Below are 24,319 nucleotides of genomic sequence, written 5' to 3'. Positions count from 1 at the left end.
GAATTAGGGTTGTGATTTTTTCGAAAGTAAAGAAAAAAAATGAATAATCATATGTCGACTAATGTTGAGCACAAGTGCTCACTACTTGAGTTTACATCGGGTGCTCAGGTATGCACCGAGTATCCCAGGTGCTCGAGTGACATGCTCGAGTCTCCGCCCGATATGGTTGGCAGCAAAAAAGACCTCACTAGGATTGCCTGCCATGCACGAGCGATCTCCACAATTTTTTTGGGGGTGTCTAACAACCGTGAAACATGCGAGGCGGGGACTCGAGCATATCACTTGAGCACCCGCGATACATGATGCATACTCGAGTACCCGATGCAAACTCAAGTAGCGAGCACTTACGCTCAAGACTAATGACAATTTATTCAATATGATGACCTAATGTTATCAAATTCTGTGTCGTACCACTGGGTTCAAAATGTTCACTACACCCCTTGATAAAATCATTGAGGGGTCTAGTTTCCAAAATGGGGTCACTTGTGGGGAGTTTCCACTATTTAGGCGCATCAGGGGCTCTCAAAATGCGACATGGCGTCCACTCTCAATTCCAGCCAATTTTGCTTTCAAAAAGTCACATCGTGCTCCTTCCCTTCTGAACCTTGCCATGCGCCCAAACAGTGTATTTTCCCCACATATGGGGTATTGGCGTACTCGGGAGAAATTGCACAAAAGTTTTTGGGATCCATTTTCTCCTCTTACTGTTGTGAAAATAAAAAATATGGGGCTAAAAGATCATTTTTGTGGAAAAAGTTAGATTTTTTTATTTTCACAGCTCCATGTTATAAACTTTTGTGAAGCACCTGGGGGTTCAGGGTGCTCACCACACATCTAGATAAGTTCCCTGAGGGGTCTAGTTTCCAAAATGGTGTCACTTGTGGGGGGTTTCCATTGTTTAGGCACATCAGGGGCTCTCCAAACGCAACATGGCGTCCGCTAATTATTCAAGCAAATTTTACATTCAAAAAGTCAAATGGTGCTCCTTCCCTTCCAAACCCTGCCGTGCACCCAAACAGTGGTTTTCTCCCACAAATGGGGGTATCGGCTTACTCGGGAGAAATTGCACAGCAAATGGTTTGGCGCAATTTCTACTGTTACCCTTATGAAAATGCAAAATTGGGGCTGAAAAACATTTTTGTAGAAAAAATGTGAACATTTTATTTTTACGGCTCAATGTTATAAACTTCTTTGAAGCACCTGGGGGATCAGGGTGCTCACCACACATCTAGATAAGTTCTCTGAGGGGTCTAGTTTCCAAAGTGGTGTTGTGTGCTCAAACAGTGGTTTTCCCCCACATATGGAGTATCTGCTTGCTCAGGAAAAATTGCACAACGCATTTTGGGGTTCATTTTTTAATGATAGCCTTGCGAAAATATAAAAATTGTGGTCTAAAGTAACATTTTTGTGAAAAAAAAATAAACATTCATTTTTTTCTTCCACATTCCAAAAATTCCTGTGAAGCATCTGAAGGGTTAATAAAGTTCTTGAATGGTGTCACTTTTGGGTATTTTCTGTCATAAAGGCCCCTCAAAGTCACTTCAAATATGACGTGGTCCCTAAAAAAATATTTTTGTAAATTTTGTTGTAAAAATGAGAAATCGCTGGTCAATTTTTAACCCTTATAGCTCCCTAACAAAAAAAAAAATTTGGTTCCAAAATTGTGCTGATGTAAAGTAGACATGTGGGAAATGTTATTTATTAACTATTTTGTGTGACAAATCTCTCTGATTTAAGGGCATGGAAATTCAAAGTTTGAAAATGGCAAAATTTTCACCAAATTTCCATATTTTTACAAATAAACGCAAGTGATATTGAAAAAATTTCACCACTATTGTGAAGTACAATATGTCACAAAAAAAACTGTTTCAGAATCAGGGGGATCCGTTGAAGCATTCCAGAGTAATTACCTCATAAAGTGACAGTGGTCAGAATTGTAAAAATTGGCCTGGTCATTAACGTGTAGACCACCCTCGGGGGGAAAAGGGATTAAACCTCATCTGCCAAGTGTTTGCCCATTCAGTCATCTTATCCAGATTGCTCTGCAATATTGTAATGTCAAGATCAGATTTAAATATCCTACATAGTTTGGTGTCGTCAGCAAAGGCTGACACTTTTCTGACACTTTTCTCTCAATCCCATCCCCAAAGTCATTAATAAAGAGGTTATTATTATTATTAATTATTATTATAGCGCCATTTATTCCATGGCGCTTTACATGTGAAAAGGGGTAACATAGCAAATACATTTACAATAATCTTGAACAAAATGAGTCAGCGACTGGTACAGGAGGAGAGAGGACCATGCCCGCGAGGGCTCACAATCTACAAGGGATGGGTGAGGATACAGTAGGTGGGGGTAGAGCTGGTTGTACAGCGGTATGGTGGAGCGGTGGCTACTGCAGGTTGTACGCTTGTTGGAAGAGGTGGGTCTTCAGGTTCCTTTTGAAGGTTTCCACGGTAGGCGAGAGTCTGATATGTTGGGGTAGAGAGTTCCAGAGTAGGGAGGATGCACGGGAGAAGTCTTCTATGCGATTGTGGGAAGAGGAGATAAGAGGGGAGTAGAGAAGGAGATCTTGTGAGGATCGGAGGTTGCGTGCAGGTAAGTACCGGGAGACTAGGTCACAGATGTTTGGAGGAGACAGGTTGTGGATGGCTTTGTATGCCAAGTTAAAGTCTTGAACAATGGGGAGCCAGAGAATGGATTGACAGAGCAGAGAGGCCAGGGAATAGCGGGGGGACAGGTGAATTAGTCGGGCAGCAGAGTTTAGGATAGATTGGAGGGGTGCGAGAGTGTTAGAAGGAAGGCCACAGAGCAGGAGGTTGCAGTAGTCGAGGCAGGAGATGATGAGGGCATGCACAAGTGTTCTTGCAGAGTCTTTGCTGAGGAATGTGCGGATCCGGGACATATTTCTGAATTGGAGTCGGCAGGAAGTGGAGAGGGCTTGGATATGTGGTTTGAAGGAGAGATCAGAGTCCATGTTTACACCGAGACAGCGAGCTTGTGTTACTGGGGAGAGTGGGCAGTCATTAACTTTGATGGATAGGTCAGTTGGGGGGGTTGAGTGAGGTGGGGGAAAGGTGATGAATTCAGTTTTGTCCATGCTAAGCTTTAGAAATTTGGTGGAGAAGGATGAAATAGCGGACAGACATTGTGGGATTCTGGTTAGTAAGCAGGAGATATCGGTTTCAGAGAAGTAGATCTGTGTGTCATCAGCATAGGTGGTACTGAAAGCCGTGAGACTCTATGAGCTGTCCCAGGCGAAAGGTGTATATAGAGAAGTGCAGGGGCCCTAGGACTGAACCTTGGGGGACACTGACAGATAGGGGGTGAGATGAGGACGTGGTGTGTGAGACGTTGAATGTCCTGTTTGTTAGGCATGAAGAGATCCAAGATAGGGCCAAGTCTGTGATGCCAAGAGAAGAGAGAGTCTGTAGTAAGAGGGAATGGTCCACTGTGTCAAAGGCAGATGACAGGTCCAGGAGGAGGGGGACAGAGTAGTGACGCTTAGATTTGGCGGTTAGTGGGTCGTTGGTGACTTTAGTCAGGGCAGTTTCAGTAGAATGGTGCGGTCGGAAGCCTGATTGTAAGTGGTCAAAGAGGGAGCAGGAGGAGAGGTGGGAGGACAGTTCAAGGTGGACGTGTTGTTCCAGTAGTTTTGAGGCATAGGGGAGGAGTGATATGGGGCGATAGCTAGACAGAGAGGATGGGTCGATGGAGGGCTTTTTGAGGATGGGTGTGATTGAGGCATGTTTGATACATGAGGGGAAGACACCAGTTGTTAGTGACAGGTTGAAGAGGTGGGTTAGGGTTGGGATGAAGACTGTGGTAAGGCTAGGGATTAGGTGGGACAGGATTGGGTCGAGTTCACAGGTGGGGATGTGTGATTTGGAGAGTAAAGAGGAAACTTGATCGTCTGTAATGGTGGAGAAGCTGGTTTTGGAGAAGGAAGGTTGGGTAGACATGAGGAGGGACTGTGGGGACTTAAGGCAAACACTTTGTCTGATGGTGTCAATCTTCTGCTTGAAGAATGAGGCAAAGTCTTCGGCTGAGATGAGATTGACGAGGCACTGGGGGATGGATGAGTGAATTGAAAGTGTTGAATAGCTGTTTAGGGTTGTGAGACAGGGAGGATATGAGAAATAAGAAGTAAGTTTGTTTTGCTGCAGTGAGTGTGGACTTGAAAATGGTGAGGGATTGTTTGAATGTGATAAAGTGCTCGTTGTAGCGGGACCTTTTCCATCTCTGCTCAGCAACCCTGAAGGCCAGTTCCAGTTCTTTAGTCCAGTTGGTGTACCAGGGTTGCCTATTGATTGTGCGAGCTTTGGTGTGTGTAAGAGGGGTGACCGAATTGAGAGCTGCAGCTGTTGAGGTGTTATATAAAGCAGCAGCAACGTCTGCATCATGTAAGGAACTTATGTCTATAAGAGGGAGGAGAGATTCAGAGAGTGAGTGTAGGACAAGGTTAAAAAGATTGGGTCCTAACACAAAACCCTGCGGTCCCCACTGCTGACTTTATCCCATTTAGAGAACGTACCCTCTATGACAACTGTTTCTTGTCATTTAGCCGATTCCTTACCCATCTGCATATAGTTCCTCCAAGTCCTTGCTTCTGTAGCTTCAGTATAAGGCTGTTATGTGGTACAGTATCAAATGCCTTTGCAAACTCCAGATAAATCACATCAGCCACATTACCAACATCCAGATTTGCACTTACCTCCTCATAGAACCCCAACATGTTGGTAAGACATAACCTATTTTTCATGATTTCATGCTAATTATCATTTATTATATTATTCTCTGTGATATAACTCTGCAGGTCATCTCTTATGATGCCCTCAAAAACTTTGCACACCACTGATGTCAGACCTACCGGACAGTAGTTACCTGGATCCACCTTCTTACCTTTCTTAAATATCTGTATCACATCGGCTATCCTCCAATCCTGTGGCACTACCCCTGCTACAAGGGAGTTTAAGAATATGAGATTCAGCGGTCTGTCAATTACTGAGCTCAATTCCCTCAGTATCCGTGGATGAATTTCACCTGGATTTGTCAATGTTTAATTTGCTCAGACCCATGCATACTTCTTTTTGTAGTAAACTAGTTATATGAGGTGTTTAATTTAGATTTTTGCCTTGTTGAAAAATCTCTGGAACAGACAATTCATTGGTGAACACGGATGAAAAGTGGATGTTTAATATCTCAGCCTTTTCTTTGTCCTCTATAATTATCTTGTCATTATCATCTTTTAAGGGGTCAATACCATCTGTTTTTTTCCTTGTTGGCATTGGTGTATTTATAAAAAAAATTGGGATTTATTTTAATGTCGCTGGTGATTTGTTTCTCTGTAGATAACTTTGCTAGATTGATTTATTTTTTACATTTCTTATTTAGATCTTTATACTCCTGAAATGCTATTTCTGTAATCTTGGCCATCAAATTTTTGAATGCCCTTTGTTTTTGTCTTATTAAACTTTGTAGTGTCTTATTTATCCATAATGGCTTCATTTTATTCCTTGACATTTTATTACCAGAGGTTATAAGTTTTCTGCAGGATTTCTACAGGATTCTAGTAGTATTTCCTTAAAGATGCCCCATTTACATTCGGTATCCCTAGTTACCATGACATGGTCCCAGTCTACACGATTAAGCTCTTTCCTTAATTTGTTGAAATTATTCCATACTAAGGACTAGAGGGCACTCATTATGGGTGGAAGAAGGGCCAGTCCGGCAAACAGGAAAGGGTTCTTTACAGTTAGTGCAGTCAGACTGTGTAACACCCTACTACAAGAGGTAGTAATGGCAGACACTGTAACAAATTTTAAAAAAGGGCTGGATGATTTCCTCAGTACACATAATATTGCGGGTAATAGATAATTTAGTGACAAGAAAATGTATAATTGGTGGAGAAAGGTTGAACTTGATGAAGTCTTTTTTCAACATACAAGTGCTACTCACTAAATTAGAATATCATCAAAAAGTTAATTTATTTCAGTTCTTCAATACAAAAAGTGAAACTCCTATATTATATAGAGTCATTACAAACAGTGATCTATTTCAAGTGTTTATATCTGTTAATGTTGATGATTATGGCTTACAGCCAATGAAAACACAAAAGTCATTATCTCAGTAAATTAGAATACTTTATAACACCAGCTTGAAAAAATGTTTTTAAAATCCGAAATGTTGGCCTACTGAAATGCACTCAACACTTGGTCGGGGCTCCTTTTGCATTAATTACTGCATCAATGCGGCAATGTGGCATGCAGGTGATTAGCCTGTGGCACTGCTGAGGTGTTATGGAAGCCCAGGTTGCTTTGATAGCAGCCTTCAGCTAGCCTGCATTGTTGGGTCTGGTGTCTCTCTCTCTTCCTCTTGATAATACCCCATAGATTCTCTAAGAGGTTAAGGTCAGGCGAGTTTACTGGCCAATCAAGCACAGTGATACTGTTGTTTTTAAACCAGGTATTGGTACTTTTGGCAGTGTGGACAGGTGCCAAGTCCTGCTGAAGAATGAAATTTCTATCTCCAAAAAGCTTGTCAGCAGAGGGAAGCATGAAGTGCTCTAAATTTCCTGGTAGACGGCTGCGCTGACTTTGGTCTTGATAAAACACAGTGGATCTACACCAGCAGATGACATAGCTCCCCAAACAATCACTGATTGTGGAAACTTCACACTAGACCTCAAGCAGCTTGGATTGTGGCCTCTCCACTCTTCCTCCAGACTCTGGGACCTTAATTTCCAAATGAAATGCAAAATTTACTTTCATTTGAAAACAACAGCTTGGACCACTGAGCAACAGTCCAGGTGTTTTTCTCCTTGGCCCAGGTAAGACGCTTCTGGTGTTGTCTATTGGTCATGAGTGGCTTGACACAAGGAATGCGACATTTGTAGCCCATGTCCAGAATACGTCTGTGTGTGGTGACTCTTGAAGCAATGACTCCAGCAACAGTCCACTTCTTGTGAATCTCCCCCAAATTTTTGAATGGCCTTTTCTTAACAATCCTTTCAATGCTGCGGTTATCCCGGTTGCTTGTGCACCTTTTTCAACCACACTTTTTCCTTCCCCGTGCCTGCGCAGTGAGGCTGTGTACTTTCCAGCTTTAGTGCGCATGTGCTGTGATGAGAGGCTCCAGTGGCACACAGTGAAGCTGGAAACTTCACTGCGCCGGGAGCAGCCTCGTCATAGCGCAGTGAAGCTGGAAAGTACACAGTCTCACTGCGCAGTCGCGGGGAGCCGCTCATCAGAGCGCATGCGCGGCTCCCAGCGCTGGAAGCATTACTGCCTGGCCATGATCCTGCGCAAGCGCCCCACAACTTCAGCGCTCACCGGGAGCAAAATTCAAATACGTGGGCAGCGCCAGCACTGACTGAATGCTGCGCCAGCCCATGACTGAATGTTTGAATCTCACCCTTATAACTGAACGAGCAGGTAGGATATAAGTATATAAAATGTTCTATCATCAGTATATTACCACTAATTTTAATGAAAAAAGCATGTTAGTGATGCCCAACGCTATGGGGGGGCACTTTATTTAGCAGACAAGACATGACAGGTTCCCTTTAAAGGTGAGCTCAGAGGTAAGAATGAAGACCAGTCCTTCTGCTAAGCCGCAACAAAATACCTTAAAATTTGTTCCAAAGATTGATTTGTCCTTTCTGTCATCGGTTTCAGGGTGGTAGGCACAGGAATATGACAAGTCAATCCCCAGTTTTTTACAAAACGCACTCCAGAATTTGGAGATAACATTGTGTCTGATAGGGGAGAGCAATTTAAGAGGTATTCCATGTAATCTCACAACATGACAAATAAACAACCTGGAGAGTGACTCAGCATTAGGTAATCCTGACAAAGGAACAAGATGAACCTGCTTACTGAATCGGTCAACCACCACCCAAATTACAGTTTGAGGGGGAGGTTAGAGCTACTCATGCTGGAATCCTGGACGAGTCCGTTGCCAAAATTGAATACAAGTGGGTGCTGCTGGTGATTGCAGCTGACATTAGAAAAACGAGGCTGATTTCCAGCACAACCAACTGGATAAAATGTAAATTTATTAGATCAATTTAAAAAATTCATTAAAAGTGAAACCCAGTGTACTAAGACGCCCTTAGTCAGAGGAGTCATTTTATCCAGTCTGTTGTGCAGGAAATCACCCTCATTTTTGTAATCTCAGCCAAATAACAGTCTTCCCACCAGACAGAGGCAAATCTGTGATGAAATCCATGGACAGATGAGTCCACGGTCTTTCTGGAATTGGCAATTTCCTGGTCGGACAGTTATGACAGACATAAAACACTCTTTCAATTTTTCAAAAGCCCTCATAGAATCCAGTGGCCAAACTTTGTGATCCGCCCTCTTACGTGTGAGGTCAGTAAGAGGTTCAGCAATCTGAAAAAATCCCCTAATGAATTTCCTATAATAGTTGGTGAATCCTACAAAACATTGCAGCGCTTTCAGGTCACTAGGTTGGACCCAATCTATTATGGCTTTCACCTTCCCAGGATCCATCGTAAACCGTCAGCCGATAAAATTAACCCCGGGAATGAAACTTCCTGAACAGAAAAAAAAAGCATTTCTCAATTGTAACAAAGAAAGAATTCTCCCTCAACCTTTCTAATACAACACGGACATGTTCCTGGTGAGAATCCAAATCAGGAGAGAAAATTCTATCATCAAGATAAATCACAAGAAATCTCCCGAAGTAATCAGAGAAATATCATTCAGAAAGTCGTGAAATCCTGTTGGTGAATTGGAGAATCCAAAGGGCAGGAGAAGATTATCGGATAAACCCTCAGACCCTAAAGACGCCGTTTTCCACTCATCATCCTTCATGATGCAAATTAAATTGTAATAAGGTCTAAGGTCAAGGTCGGAAAACCATTTAGCCCTAAAAGACTGATTATAGTCACGGCTCCGCTCCGTACATTTCGCACACATGCGGCTCCGTACACCTCATACACACGCGGTTCCGCTCCGTACACTTCGTACACGCGCGGCTCCGCTCCGTACACCTCATACACATGCGGCTCCGCTCCGTACGCCTCGTACACGCGCGGCTCTGCTCCGTACACCTCGTACACACGGCTCTGCTCCGTACACCTCGTACACGCGCGGCTCCGCTCCGTACACCTCGTACACACGCGGCTCCGCACGCCTCGTACACATGCGGCTCCGCTCCGTACGCCTCGTACATGCGCGGCTCCGCTCCGTACACCTCGTACACACGCGGCTCCGCTCCGTACACCTCGTACACGTGCGGCTCAGCTCCGTACACCTCGTACACACGCGGCTCCGCTCCGTACGCCTCGTACACATGCGGCTCCGCTCCGTACGCCTCGTACATGCGCGGCTCCGCTCCGTACACCTCGTACACACGCGGCTCCGCTCCGTACACCTCGTACACGCGCGGCTCATCTCCGTACACCTCGTACACGCGCGGCTCCGCTCCGTACACCTCGTACACGCACGGCTCTGCTCCGTACACCTTGTACACACGCACATTTCGCACACATGCGGCTCCATACACCTCATACACACGCGGTTCCGCTCCGTACACTTCGTACACGCGCGGCTCCGCTCCGTACACCTCATACACATGCGGCTCCGCTCCGTACACCTCGTACACGCGCGGCTCCGCTCCGTACACCTCGTACACACGCGGCTCCGCACGCCTCGTACACATGCGGCTCCGCTCCGTACGCCTCGTACATGCGCGGCTCCGCTCCGTACACCTCGTACACACGCGGCTCCGCTCCGTACACCTCGTACACGTGCGGCTCAGCTCCGTACACCTCGTACACACGCGGCTCCGCTCCGTACGCCTCGTACACATGCGGCTCCGCTCCGTACGCCTCGTACATGCGCGGCTCCGCTCCGTACACCTCGTACACACGCGGCTCCGCTCCGTACACCTCGTACACGCGCGGCTCATCTCCGTACACCTCGTACACGCGCGGCTCCGCTCCGTACACCTCGTACACGCGCGGCTCTGCTCCGTACACCTTGTACACACGCAGCTCCGCTCCATACACCTCGTACACGCGCGGCTCCGCTCCGTACACCTCGTACACGCGCGGCTCTGCTCCGTACACCTCGTACACACGCAGCTCTGCTCCGTACACCTCGTACACGCGCGGCTCCGCTCCGTACACCTCGTACACGCGCGGCTCTGCTCCGTACACCTCGTACACGCGCGGCTCTGCTCCGTACACCTCGTACACGCGCGGCTCTGCTCCGTACGCCTCGTACACGCGCGGCTCCGCTCTGTACACCTCGTACACGCGCGGCTCTGCTCCGTACACCTCGTACACACACGGCTCTGCTCCGTACACCTCGTACACGCGCGGCTCCGCTCCGTACACCTCGTACACACACGGCTCCGCTCCGTACACCTTGTACACACGCGGCTCTGCTACATCCACACTGTAAACCCCTCCTGACCCCACACATAAACTTCAGCTCATCCAGCACCATGACAACCAGCACAGCAGAGTCCTGCAGCCACTGAGGCCCCTGATCATGTGACCCCTGACTCCTCCCCTCCTGTGACCTCATCACAGGTCCTGTGCGCACACAACAGCCATATATGTGGTGGCGGCTCTGCAGGTGGAGGTATGTGGAGACCCCATTACTGGGGCAGGGGGCATTAACCCCTTCAGCACGGAGGCTCTTTGGGGGTCTCTGTGTGGTGTGAACAGTGAGGTAACAGCTGAGGACAGAATGCGGCTTCGCTGGTTCCCGTTCACATTAGATCCCTTCAGACGACTGCAGGATGAAGGACAGAAGCCCAGAGACGTCCTCACACAATGGCCGCTACTTCTCTTCTAGTTCCAGCACAGTGATGTAGATACTGGTGATGATCTCTCCACTACTCGGTGACACATCGGGGTGCTCAGGCGCTGTGCTCGACTCCGCGGCCTGTCTATTGTAGTTTTCTGGTAAACAACGTTTTTTGTTTTACCTTCAGGTGTGTAGATAAAAAGATTTTTGGGGTTAATCCTCCCTAGAACAAGCAACATAGAGTTGTCCATCTTAAAACACGGGTTCTCCAAATTAATGCCGACTACTTTAAGTGTTTGCTTTGTTTATAGTCGGCAAACACAAGTTGTATTGGGAACTGCAGACACTTATAATGGAAGGGCATGTCACTTGATAGCAAGGGGATACACGGAATGGGAACATTTAGAGTTTCCCATAAGAATAGTGGCTTCAATAACGTTGGGCATGAGACTCGAACACACAACCTTGTACCGTTACACTATTTTGGTGGGTCAAGGTTCCTAAGCAGCATTATCGGAGCTCCTATTTCTATAGTGATCCTATGTGGTGACTAGAGATGAGCGTTGTTCTACTCGAACTGTTCGCCAATCTCAAATTCGAGCTGTTTTGGGCGGTGTTCGAGCCGTTTGGCGAACACGAACAATTTGAGAAAAATTCGGCTGTTCGAGGTTATGTTCGATAACTGTTCGTGCACCAAAATCATAACTGGATTTTTTTCTCAGTAATGATGAAAATTAATGTTAATACGCAGTTTGAGTGTACAGCGGGGTGGGGGGAGGGGCAGGGGATGGATCTCTGCAGGAATAATGAAGATCTCCATTTTTTTTTCTCTTTCCCGCATTTACAGTGGGGAGGTGCAATCTGTCAGCCTATCAGCAGCACACACACGGAGCGAAGTGCTTTTTTTCACACAAGCAAGGGCATGTGTCATTGGCAGTGTATGTCACATGTCCTTGCCCTATAAGACCAAGCCATTTTCCCCGTCGCCACCATTTTCTCACTGCTGCAGCTGCGTGTTAGACGGCACCGCTGTTGCTGTGTGCGCTATACCTTGTTAATTTCAAGCCAATTTTCGCACAAATCTACAGATAGCTTGGGAGTAGGGAATAGTTGTGACTGCAGTCCTTTTAAGGACTAGGTTACAGCATTTCCTACGACTTTTATCAGGCAGGTCTGTGCTCTTAAATAGATAGGTTGTGGGAGTAAAGACTAATTGTAATTGGAGTCCTTTTCAGGACTAGGTTACATCAGTTCCTATCAGTTTTTGCCAGGCAGGTCTGTGCCAGTGCTGTGCAAGTTTTTTTCACAGCATTTGGCTGAATCTAGCAAATCTAATCCTTTTTGGCCTATTGCAGAGTGTGTTAGTCAGTGGAGTAGCCTATCTGTGTTGCAAGATATACCACCTGTGTATAGAATACCAATTTTTTTACTGCACCTAGTGAAGTAAAATCTTTTGGGCATAGCATCATTCTATTAGTCCATCTATACTGACCTCCATCAGGTTGCAAATTGAATATAATTTTTTTCTACATCTAGCTCTGAAAAAATATTGGGCTTCTAGCTGTGTGTGGGACTTGTTCTATTAGTCCATCTATACTGACCTCCATAAGGTTGCAAACTGAATATAATTTTTTTCTGCATCTACCTCTGAAAAAATATTTGGCCTTCTAGCTGTGTGTGGGACTTGTTCTATTAGTCCATCTATACTGACCTCCATAAGGTTGCAAACTGAATATAATTTTTTTCTGCATCTACCTCTGAAAAAATATTTGGCCTTCTAGCTGTGTGTGGGACTTGTTCTATTAGTCCATCTATACTGACCTCCATCAGGTTGCAAATTGAATATAATTTTTTTCTGCATCTAGCTCTGAAAAAATATTGGGCTTCTAGCTGTGTGTGGGACTTGTTGTACTAGTCCATCTATACTGACCTCCATCAGGTTGCAAACTGCATATATTTTTTTCTTCATCTACCTCTGAAAAAATATTGGGCTTCTAGCTGTGTGTGGGACTTGTTCTATTAATCCATCTATACAGACCTCCATCAGGTTGCAAACTGAATATATTTTTTTCTGCATCTACCTCTGAAAAAATATTTGGCCTTCTAGCTGTGTGTGGGACTTGTTCTATTAGTCCATCTATACTGACCTCCATAAGGTTGCAAACTGAATATAATTTTTTTCTGCATCTACCTCTGAAAAAATATTTGGCCTTCTAGCTGTGTGTGGGACTTGTTCTATTAGTCCATCTATACTGACCTCCATAAGGTTGCAAACTGAATATAATTTTTTTCTGCATCTACCTCTGAAAAAATATTTGGCCTTCTAGCTGTGTGTGGGACTTGTTGTATTAGTCCATCTATACAGACCTCCATCAGGTTGCAAATTGAATATAATTTTTTCTGCATCTAACCCAGCCAATAGTTTTGGCCCAATACCACAGTTTGGCCACTCAGCTCTGCTCGGTTCCCATCCATTGTTTTTTTGTGCAAACAACTCCAGAGTTGTTAATTAGTTAACCACCAAAATGAGTGGAAAAAGGCCTGCTGCTGGTGGAAAGGGGAATAGGCGTGTTGGGAAGGGGAAAAAAGGTTGTGTCCATGGGGTAGGTGTTAAAGCAACAGTAACATCTGCAGAAGAAAGACCATCTTCCAGCCAAACTAAAATGTCTACTTCTTTTAGCGGACAATGTGATAAGATCCCTTTCTTACGGCCACGCCAATCGCTACAAATTCCAGATGAGGCACAAAAACAGCAGGTGCTTCAACGGATATCAAGTGCTCCTTTAAGTGGGCTCTCCTCCACATCAACTTCAACATCACAAATACTCCAGTCCTCAAAGGTGTCACCCCAATCGCACTTGCTTCCTCACAGCTCCCAAATCTCCAGCTGCCCGTCTGAGTATGAGGTAGAACAGATGGTTGAGTCTGCAGAGCTGTTTACTCATACTATAGCCTGGGAATCAGAGGTCGACTCCAGCGCTTCTGTGAATCCAGACGAGGAAATGATCTGCACTGATGCTCAGAATCTTTATGAGTCGGATCCAGGACCAGACGCAGAAGGTTCTGACCATAATGTAGACCCTCATTCCCAAACTGTAACTCCTGTTGGTGGAGACAATGAGGAAGACGATGATGAGACTCAAGTACCTGATTGGAGCAACAACTTTAGTTTTTTGTCAGGGCAGGAACAGGTTGGCTCTGAGGACGACGGGTGTGATAACGCACAGGGTGATGATGATGAGGTTGGAGATCCCACTTACTGTCAACCCACAGTCAGCCAAGAGATGAGGTCAGCAGAGGAGGTGGAGGAAGATGCTAGTGACGACGAGGTCAGGTTGCGCCTTCCTGGACAGAGACGTAGTACTGGAAGCACGTCAACAACTGCATCCTCAAACACAACTCTGCCTCTCACCACAAGTCGTGGTGGCTCTTCAGGTCGCATGGGTGCTAAGCCTTGCATAGCCTGGGCATTTTTTCAGATCGATAAAGATGACCCAACTCGTGTTATCTGTAACATTTGTCAGCAAAAGCTAAGTAGAGGCCAAAAAATACATAGTTTGAGTACTTCATGCATGAACCGGCACATGGACATGAAGCATAAGTTGCAGTGGGAAGCTCAGTGTGCTACAATGCGGCCTAGCCGGCCGGGCCAACCACCGTCTGCCATATCTTGTGCATCCGCGGCCTCTTCATCCTCTGTGACTGGGGGGACAGCAGTCACACCTGTTTTGGGGCGCAGACCTGCCACCTCTTTACCCGCAACAGCCAGCGTGATTGGCAGGTCATCATTTTCTTTGGAGGTGGGAACACCAGCTGGTGTTGAGCGCTGTCCGACATCGATAGCACCCCCTTTGGATCAAGGCAACCTAACATGTCCGCCTGCATCTTCCTCACAGACCGGCAGTTTGCCGGGGACACCCTTATCAACCCCGTCTAAGCACAATAGCCAGCCCTCGGTCCCTCAGATGTGGACAAGTAAAAGACCATTTCCTCCTAGCCATGAGAAAGCTAAGAGGTTGAATTTCACCATCTGCAAGCTCTTGGCTACAGAAATGCTGCCTTTCCGCCTGGTGGACACAGAGGATTTTCGAGACCTTATGTCCGTCGCAGTGCCCCAGTACCAGATGCCCAGTCGGCACTACTTCTCAAAGAAAGGTGTGCCTGCGCTCCACCAGCATGTCGCACACAACATCACCGCTTCTTTGAGAAACTCTGTGTGTGACAGGGTGCATTTCACCACAGACACTTGGACGAGTAGGCATGGACAGGGGCGTTACATGTCGCTGACTGGGCACTGGGTAACTATGGTGACAGCAGGACAAGGGGCTGCTGTCCAAGTCTTGCCGTCCCCACGAGTTGTGCGTCAATCCTCTTTATGTCAAAGTTCCTCCACTGCTTCTGCCTCCTCAACCTCCTCTCGGTCTTCCACCTGCACCCAAAGCCTGTCTGGTCATGCCACAAGCTTTCTAACTGCGCAGAAGGGATCCTGCACACCTCCTTACTATGCTGGCAGTAGGGCTCAACGTCATCAGGCGGTTTTTACATTGAAATGTCTGGGAAATGTGAGTCACACAGCTGAGGAGTTGTGGTCAGCTCTGGAGAACCAATTTCATGAATGGTTGTCTCCACTGGACCTGAAACCAGGGAAGGCCGTGTGCGACAATGCTGCAAACCTGGGTGCGGCCCTTCGCCGGGGCAATGTCACACACGTGCCTTGTATGGCTCACGTGTTGAACCTGGTTGTCCAGCAATTTTTAGCCCACTATCCCAGACTAGATGGCCTTCTGCAGAGGGCACGGTCGCTGTGTGCTCACTTCCGCCGTTCGCATCCCGCAGCTCAGCGACTTACATCTCTACAGAAGTCGTTGGGCCTGCCACTTCACCGGCTAAAATGCGATGTGCCTACCCGGTGGAATTCAACTCTGCACATGTTGCAGCGACTGTGGCAGCACCGACAAGCCCTGGTGCAATACGTTCTGACGTATAGCCTGGGCCAACGAGATTCAGAGGTGGGGCAAATCACGCTGGAGGAGTGGTCTCAGATCAGGGACCTATGCACCCTTCTGCACAGTTTTGAAATGGCGACGAAGATGTTTAGTGCTGACGATGCCATTATCAGCATGACTATTCCGGTGATTTACATGCTGGAGCACATGTTAAACAGAATTCGGAGTCAGGTGGTGGCACAAGAGGAGGTGGAGGAAGTAGAGGAGGAGGAGTTGTATGCGGAAGGGCTAACATCTGCAAGGTCCAGACGGTCGGCAGCACCAAGGCGGCAGGCATGTGGGGGTGGGGGAGATGGTTTTACCAGGGCGCATGGTAGCAGCCAAACTAGTGAGGAAGGTGCAGGAGCCCAGGAAGAAGTGGAGGACGAACTGATGGAAGACTCATCAGATGAGGGAGACCTTGATCACATTTCTGTTGTGCGAGGTTGGGGGGAGAGGACAGAGGAAGGAAGCATGATTGTTACCTCGCCACCAACACAACAGGGACTTGGTGCTCCTGGATGCGCAACACACATGAGTGCCTTCTTGCTGCACTACCTGCAACATGACCCTCAAATTGTGAGAATTAGAAATAATCCTGACTACTGGGTTGCCACACTGTTAGATCCCCGGTACAAAAGTAAATTTGCAGAAATTATTCCTGCCATAGAAAGGGATGCACGCATGCAGGAGTATCAGCAGAGACTGTTGCAGAATCTTACATGTGCTTTTCCGCAAAATACCAGTGGTGCACGTAGTGAATCTCACAGTTCCAACTTGCCAACCGTGGGACCGTCAAGTGTTCAGCACTCAAACCGTAACAGAACCACAGTATCTGCTGGTAACATCAATTTTGCGGAATCATTTCACCACTTTTTTAGCCCATCCTTTGCAAGGCCACAGGAGACAAGAAGTCTGACACATAGTCAACGCCTAGAGACGATGGTACAGGAGTATCTCCAAGTAAACATTGAAGCCACGACTGTGTCACTGGACCCTTGCTCTTTTTGAGCTTCCAATCTGGATAAATGGCTGGAGCTAGCCATTTACGCCTTGGAGATCTTGTCATGTCCCGCAGCCAGCGTTCTGTCTGAACGTGTGTTCAGCGCTGCTGGTGGTGTGCTGACAGATAAGCGCACGCGGCTCTCCACTGATAATGTAGACAGATGAACAAATCATGGATCCGAAACGACTTTTCTACCCCTGTGTCATCCTGGGGAGAGTAAAAGCTTGATGATTGGTTAAAATCACCCTACCAACCGTTTTAAGCTTTCAAATTACTAATCATGTTTATCTGTATCTTGACTGGAAAATAATTTTGGGGCTCCGAGATGCGCAAGACACATAAGTGCCTTCTTGCTGCACTACCTGCAGCATGACCCTCATATTGTCAGAATTCGAAGTAATCATGACTACTGGGTTGCCACACTCTTAGATTCCCCAAACTTTTCGATCAACCTTTTCATTTTAATAAAGACCAAAAAAATGGTCATTTTTGAAATTATAAGCATTAGCAGGTTGTTAGAAACTGAAATCAAACAGTTTTCAACTCAAAACTTTATTCTAGGTGATGTTACATTTTCACATAGGACCCCTTGTTCGAAAGGAGCTTCTGAACTCTCTCGTCCATTGAATTTGTCAGGTTTTGGATGGTTTCTGCTTCAATTGTTTTGCATGAGGACAGAATACCCTCCCAGAGCTGTTGCTTAGATGTGAACTGCCTCCCGCCATCATAGAGACTCCTTTTAATGATGCTCCAAAGGTTCTGAATGGGGTAGAGGTCAGGGGAGCATGGGGGTCACACCATAAGTTTGTCCCCTTTTATGCCCATATCAGCCAGAGATGCAGATGTTTTATGTGCAGCATGAGATGGTGCATTATCATGCAGAAAAATGATCTTGCTGTGAAATACACGGTTCTTCTTCTTGAACCATGGCAGGAAGTGCTGTTTGAGAAAATCCACATACATTATGGAGTTCATCTTTAGCGCCTTCAGGGATCCTAAAGGGGCCGACAATCTCTCTCCCCATGATTCCAGCCCAAAACATTACTCCACCTCCTCCTTGTTGGCGCTGTAGCCGTGTTTGCGTGCGGTGTCCATCAACCAGCCATCCTCCACTCCATCCATCTGGACCATCGAGCGCTGCACGGCACTCATCCGTGAACAAAACTGTTTTGAAATCAGTCTTCATGTAATGTTTGGCCCACTGGAGCCGTTTCTGCTTGTGTGAAGTGGATAGAGGAGGTCGACAGGATGGCGTATGCACAGCTGCAAACCTCTGAAGGACCCTGCATCTTGTTGTTCGGGGGACGTTGGAGGCACAAGCAGCTTCAAAAACTTGTCTGCTGCTATGACAAGGCTTTTTTGCCGCTGCTCTTTCAACCTGACGTAATTGCCTGTAGGAAAGAGTCCTCAATTTGCCCTTATCAGCACGCACACGTGTGTACTGTGAATCAGCTACATACTTCTTGATTGCCAAGACACTTCATCCTGATCATCGCACAATGTTGATTGTAGTCATGCCTTGACCTAAACACTCCACAATTTGTTGCTTCTCAGCAGCCAACACATCCTTTTTCTTTCCCATTTTGGCAGAAAATGTAGGCTGCTTAATAATGTGAGACAGCCTTCTTAAGTAGTCTTGCCTTTCATTGGACACAGCTGCCAAACTAATTAGCACAGGTGTCTGCAATTGCTTACAGTGATATAAAGAGCCCTGACACACATCACCATCAATGAGTTTAACTGACAAACAAACAAATTCTTCCCTTATCACTCCTAAACACTTTTTGCATAATAATTTGGAACGCAGTGTACATGTGCTTTTCCACAAAACACCAGTGGTTCACGTAGTGAATCTTACAGTTCTAACTTGCCAACCGTGGTCTGTATGGAGTTGTTCAATAAAGGGCTCAAAATTAAGATAACATAGATGGGAGAGGTCTCTATGAATAGGAATTCCTAAGTATTTGATACCCTGTGAGGGCCAGGCAAAGGGAAAGTTGGACTGGATGGAATCCTATATGGATTTGGGGAGGGAGACATCGAGGGCCTCAGACTTCGCTGCATTGATTTTAAAATTTGACCATGTAACAAAGTGATCTATTTCAGCCATAACAGCATGGATGGATATATGTGATTGAGTGATATATACTAGGACATCATCAGCAAATAGAGAGCACTTGTACTCGGTGCCTCCCACCTCAATCCACCTAATATTGGGGTTATGGCGAATTGATGAGAGCAGGTGCTCCGTCACTAGGATGTATAAGAGAGGGGACAGAGGACATCCCTGCCTTGTCCCATTGGTGATTGTGAAAGGTGATGAAAATGTTCTGACGCACCCCCTGGGCCTTGGGACACCCGGAGCCGGACCCTTTTTGGTGGATGCTGGTGGTTGTAGTCTTCGTGGCGGCGACCCGGTTCCGTGGCTCAGGGTGGTCAAACCAGTGGCGGAACTATTTATGTGGTTTTGATGTTTAAATGTCCGACTACGCCACCCGTGGATTGCTGTCAGAGTGAACCGCCGCTACAGGGCAGACCGCTGAGGCTGGTGTTGTGGGTGCAGCAGAGCGTAGCATAACTCCCCACGGGAGGAGTATAGCCTCAGGGCAGTGTATGCGGAGGATGGGGGTGATGGTGCAGGGCAGCAGCAGTAACGACACGGAGTCAGTGATGCAGTTCAGGGCCTTTACTCACAGTTCTTATTATCCAGACCACGTCTGCAGGTAACGGCTGCCCACGTCGTACTGTGCTCACCAGGTGAGGGGCTCAGACAACTCCCAGATAACTTTGGAGCGCTTCACAGGACCCCCTTTGTGTGTCCTTTGTCTGGCCTTTCTTACCAACACTTCTGTCCGGCTGCCTCGGGCCTCCTCTTGGTAAACTTGGCGCCAGTTTCCCTGACCCTATGTGGTGCCTTCCTAGCGGGTGTAGCGAGGGGCTGCGCCACATAAAATGTCAGAGCCTCCGGTTTCTAGCTGAGGGTCGTTTCCTGCCTCCACTAGTTCGGGGACCGGTCTCCCCCTTTGGCCTGACCCCTCCACGCAGGTGGATTCGGGCGTGCGGTGGCGACTCGCCCGTCCGCACCCCTGGGATCCCTTCATTCCTCGTTCCTGGAGCCTTCTCCGCTCCTCTTCCTTCCTTCTCCCTCTTGCAGGCCTGGGCCTCTGTTACTAGTCCCGCCTCCGGAGCAGAGCTCATGCAGAGCCCCTGCTCCCTACCACTTCTGCTCAGACTTCTCTGCACTGAACTAAGATGGTGCCCACCTTTTATACTCCCTTCTCAATGCACCCAGGAACTGCTTCCTCCCTGCTCCTGCACTACAGGGTTCCCCTTCCTCAGTGTTCCCTCCCCCCACTCCAGCCAGGGACAGGGACTGTTGTGCCCATCTCAGGGGCATATTGGTCGCCCTGCCCCACGGCAATGTGGTGTAATGCATGCAGGTGTCGGGTCCTGATCCACACTCCATCCTTACCTGAGAGTGAGATATCACACCTCTGGGTGAGGTGCAATACGTCTGTAGCAACCGAGCCCTCAGGGTGCTACAGTTCCATTTATCTTCAGCCTAGGTGACGTATTGTGATACAGGGCCGTGATTTTGGCTATAAAAGGGTCCCCTAGACCCCTACCCCAAGCTTTTTAAGAGAATCATATATGGCGTGCCAAGAGACTCTATGGAATGGTTTCTCAGCATCCAACGAGAGTATCTAATTACAAATTTTTAACTGCATCTAGCCCAGGAAATACTTTGTGCCTAGTAGCAGTGTCTGCTAGTCAGCGGATTATCCCGGCTGTTAAGCAAGCTACACCACCTGTAGTTTGGACACTTAATTTTTTCAAAGGAAATGCTTCGGGACCACGGGATACTCAGTGAAGAGCATCAGGAGGCACCCCAAGGCATAGGGGCTGGGACTGGCAGTAGGATGCCTTGCGGTGGACAGCCGAGCTCGATCCTTATAAAAGCTTTTTAACTGCAGCAGCTTTAGTGGACGCTACTGGAGCTGGAATTACGCGGCTGCTGGCATGAGACTTGCCCTCCAATAGATCCTTGTAAATGGATTTAAAGTGTATTCATTCAAATTAGAGAGACAATTTAAATTAAAAAGCTTAGAGCTGCCTCCACCACAGGGGGGCTCGCTCGACCCACCAGCGGACAGGCACCAGTATTGGGAGAGGGGGGCTGGCCGTCAGGGTTCACCGCGGCTCTGGCACAAACCCGGCGACACGGAGGTGGCACGGGCAGGAGCGGACTGAACGTGTCGGCTTCTCACTTTTTGGATTTTAGAAGGGCATGACATGCCTATATCTGTGTCTCCCCCTCCTTTTACTCCTCCACCTCTTTTCTTTTCTCATGACTATATGTACTTGTCACTTTTCCATGTGTTAGTTGTGTCTTCTGAGCAGTTTGTCAACTTTTGGACACCTTTTGAAGGTGTTTTCTATGTGTTTCTATGTGTTTTTGTTTGCCTGCCATTGGTTTTAACGGTGTTCGACGAACCGAACCGAACTCGAACACTACGGGGGTGGCTCAACACTAGTGGTGACATCCAGGAGGCTCCACACAATTCCGGAACCCCAATGGGCACATTACGGTTTGTTCACTATCCATGACTGAATCAGCGGACATGTATGTGGTCCCTGGACCGGACAGTCTCTTCTGTATTTGTAGATTTATGGAGCTGACACTATCGTTTTTAGGCCCTAGGATTTGCGCGTTCACAACGCCACTGATGGTTGATAAAATTGTTACAAATATCAGGGAAAACTTAACCTCCAGTACCGAGGACGTCATTTTGCAAAAGTCTTCCAGAAAATTAAATAAGCCAGTAGTGGAATCTGTAGGGACACACTGTCTACATAGATAAGATTTTAAACAGGAAATAAGGAAAAAGTCTCCCATTTCCACTTGAAATGTGATCCATAATTGCCAAATACACCGTTGTTTGATCATCAGCCAAAAGCTTATTTAGTGTGACAAATTCTTTCAACTTTTCCAAGTCAGCTTTTTTCTCTTTAAATATCTCTGTCCATAAAATCAAAGGCTGGTCAAACCGGTGCTGGTAAACCTAATTCTATTAGAGTTTTACTATACATACATATGCACCTTTATTCTAGTGTCAAGAGGACTTTGGTAGTGAAATTTAAGTTTGAGTCCGGATTAACTCTCCTGTGCCCTCTAACAGTATCTTTGTTATGATATTCTTTGTATTTATCCCATAGAGCACGAGGATTGGAAGGTGCACAGGTTGTGAGTGAAGGATGCTTCCTGCAATGTCATGTCCCAGTGTTGAGCATCTTTGATCAGACCACGATTCTGGGATGCCTCCCTGTAAGTTTGACACATCTCACCATCAACTGTTTTTAAATCTTTGAAAGATGTTGGCCCGCGGACAGTGTGAAACAATAAACATAGTTTATATGTAGATCTAAATGTGGGGAACAGAGCGCACAATAGAGTGATACCCTATGGAGGGAGTGTAGGAAAGTGCTGGTTACTCACCTGATGGAGTTGTGACAGGCACAACTCCTATGAAGGCACAAAGAAAAACAGCTGCTGATTCCCCGTGGCTGGAAGATAAATCCTTCAGGAGATATTGGATCCAGTTGGATAAACACGTAAGTGGGCTGTGCTGCTGAAGTAAATCAATTCTTCAGAGATGATGATGAAAAGGCTTTTTATTAACAACGCGTTTCAACACCGTACCGGCGTCTTTTTCAAGTAAAAAAAGTTTTTCAAGTTTTTTTTACTTGAAAAAGACACCGTTATGGCGTTGAAACGTGTTGTTAATAAAAAGCCTTTTCATCATCATCATCTCTGAAGAATTGATTTACTTCAGCAGCACAGCCCACTTACGTGTTTATCCAACTGGATCCAATAAACATAGTTTGTAAAACTGCGTTGTTTGGCTGAACTTTATACACAAGTCCAAGAACATCACTGGAACTTCCGTTCCATCCTTGGACCCATGCACTTTGTTTCCTCTTGCAAAATACTTTTCTCAATTTATTCCATGCGTAATAACTTGGAACTTCTGAATATAATAAACTCCTTGCAGATGGATCTGCTTGACACAGGAGAAAAAAAGCTGTTAATGTTGTATTACGTAGTCGAGCAGCTCTTTCCTCTGCAATTTAGGTAGTGAAATAAATTTGTCCATTTTCAAGATGGAAGCTGAGATGAACCATAGTTGGATGTTTTTAACAGATGTTAAAATGTAGTAATGGCCACACAGATTCGTTACTGTTTATATACCTTTCCATCTGAGCATAATCTCATCAGATGCACATTTTTTATTGTGTAGCTGAAAAACTGCCATATCACTGTCCTCGTTAGCATATTTGCAAATGTATTTGATTGACTTCACAGAGTTACAATATTTTACGTTAATGTGTTCGTCAAACATTGTTCAAAGCAGTAGAGTGTAAGGGCCCCGTCACACTAAGCGATGCAGCAGCGATCCCGACAACGATACGACCTGTCAGGGATCGTTGCTGCATCGCTAATACATCGCTGGTGAGCTGTCAAACAGGCAGGCTCACCAGCGATCAGGGGAGCAGCGATATCGTGGAAAGGATCGTTCCACGATGTCCTGCTCCCGTTACCAGCCTGCTGCAAGCAGGAGCAGGCTGGTAACTATGGTAAACATCGCGTTACTAAGTGCGCGTGTGCCCCTAGTAACCCGCTGTTTACCATGGATACCACTCTGCTACGGTGCGCGGGAGCCTCCGCTTACCGTAGCAGAGTGGTATCCATGGTAAACAGCTGGTTACGAAGTGCGCGCGTGCCCCTAGTAACCCGATGTTTACCATAGTTACCAGCCAGATCGTTGGTCCCGCTGGTCACACACAGCGATGTGTGCTGGCCAGCGGGAGGCCAACGACCAAAAAATGGTCCAGGACACTTTGCAGCGATCAGCGACCTCACAGCAGGGGCCTGATCGTTGCAAAGTGTCACACACAGCGACATCGCTGGTGAGTCACCAAAACCGTGACTCAGCAGCGATATCGCTAGCGATATCGCTATGTGAGACGGGGGCTTAAGGTACAACCCATCGGTTATCTATTTCATTATCTGTGTACTGGCTAATTCTTTTAAATCTGATTGTTGTAGTATATCTTCCCTGTCCAGGTTTTCAGTCTTCTGTAAAGAGGATAACCATCATCTACTGTCTGTGTTTCTTCAATCAAGTTGCGAGGATACTTTTTAGTGCATTTTACTTCCTTCATGCATGGCGATCTTGGATTAAATGGCCCACATGACCCGTGGATCATATTTTCTAAATAGTTTCAAAAAGCAGGGCTGTGGAGTCAGTCGGACCCCTTTTTGGTGGAGTCGGAGTCGGTATAAAATGGACCAACTCTGACTCCTAAAATATATAATAAATTGGGTGCAGTAGTTCAATGCAGTTTGTGGGGAATATTTTTTTCATAAGAATTTGGGAAAGTTATGAAATGTCATATAAACGTCTGTCCTATTCCTGATCTAAGGGTCTAGACTTTTAGCTGAGATGAATCTGTGCTACAGTAAATTTATCACTTAAACA

General features: G+C 46.5%; 1 protein-coding gene across 6 annotated transcripts in view; it reads left to right on the top strand.

The window, feature by feature from the left end:
- LOC141171905 (uncharacterized) overlaps positions 1-24,319 on the top strand; it is a 108,856-nt gene that overhangs the window by 54,224 nt on the left and 30,313 nt on the right. The window contains exons 1-2 of one of the 6 annotated variants that reach the window (XM_073655548.1): positions 10,531-10,619; positions 21,996-22,104. The exons of the other annotated variants lie outside the window; for them this stretch is intronic. The gene's annotated coding sequence lies outside the window, so the exon portion shown is untranslated. Of the gene's footprint in view, positions 1-10,530; positions 10,620-21,995; positions 22,105-24,319 lie in introns of those variants that run through there. 6 annotated transcript variants of the gene reach the window in all.

Source organism: Phyllobates terribilis, unplaced genomic scaffold (assembly GCF_046119375.1).
Source record: "Phyllobates terribilis strain yellow unplaced genomic scaffold, ASM4611937v1 Scaffold_12__6_contigs__length_324123572, whole genome shotgun sequence".
Taxonomy (NCBI): Eukaryota; Metazoa; Chordata; class Amphibia; order Anura; family Dendrobatidae; genus Phyllobates; species Phyllobates terribilis.
The sequence above is the reverse complement of the archived record's forward strand: the minus strand, read 5'-3'. Positions and strand labels throughout refer to the sequence as shown.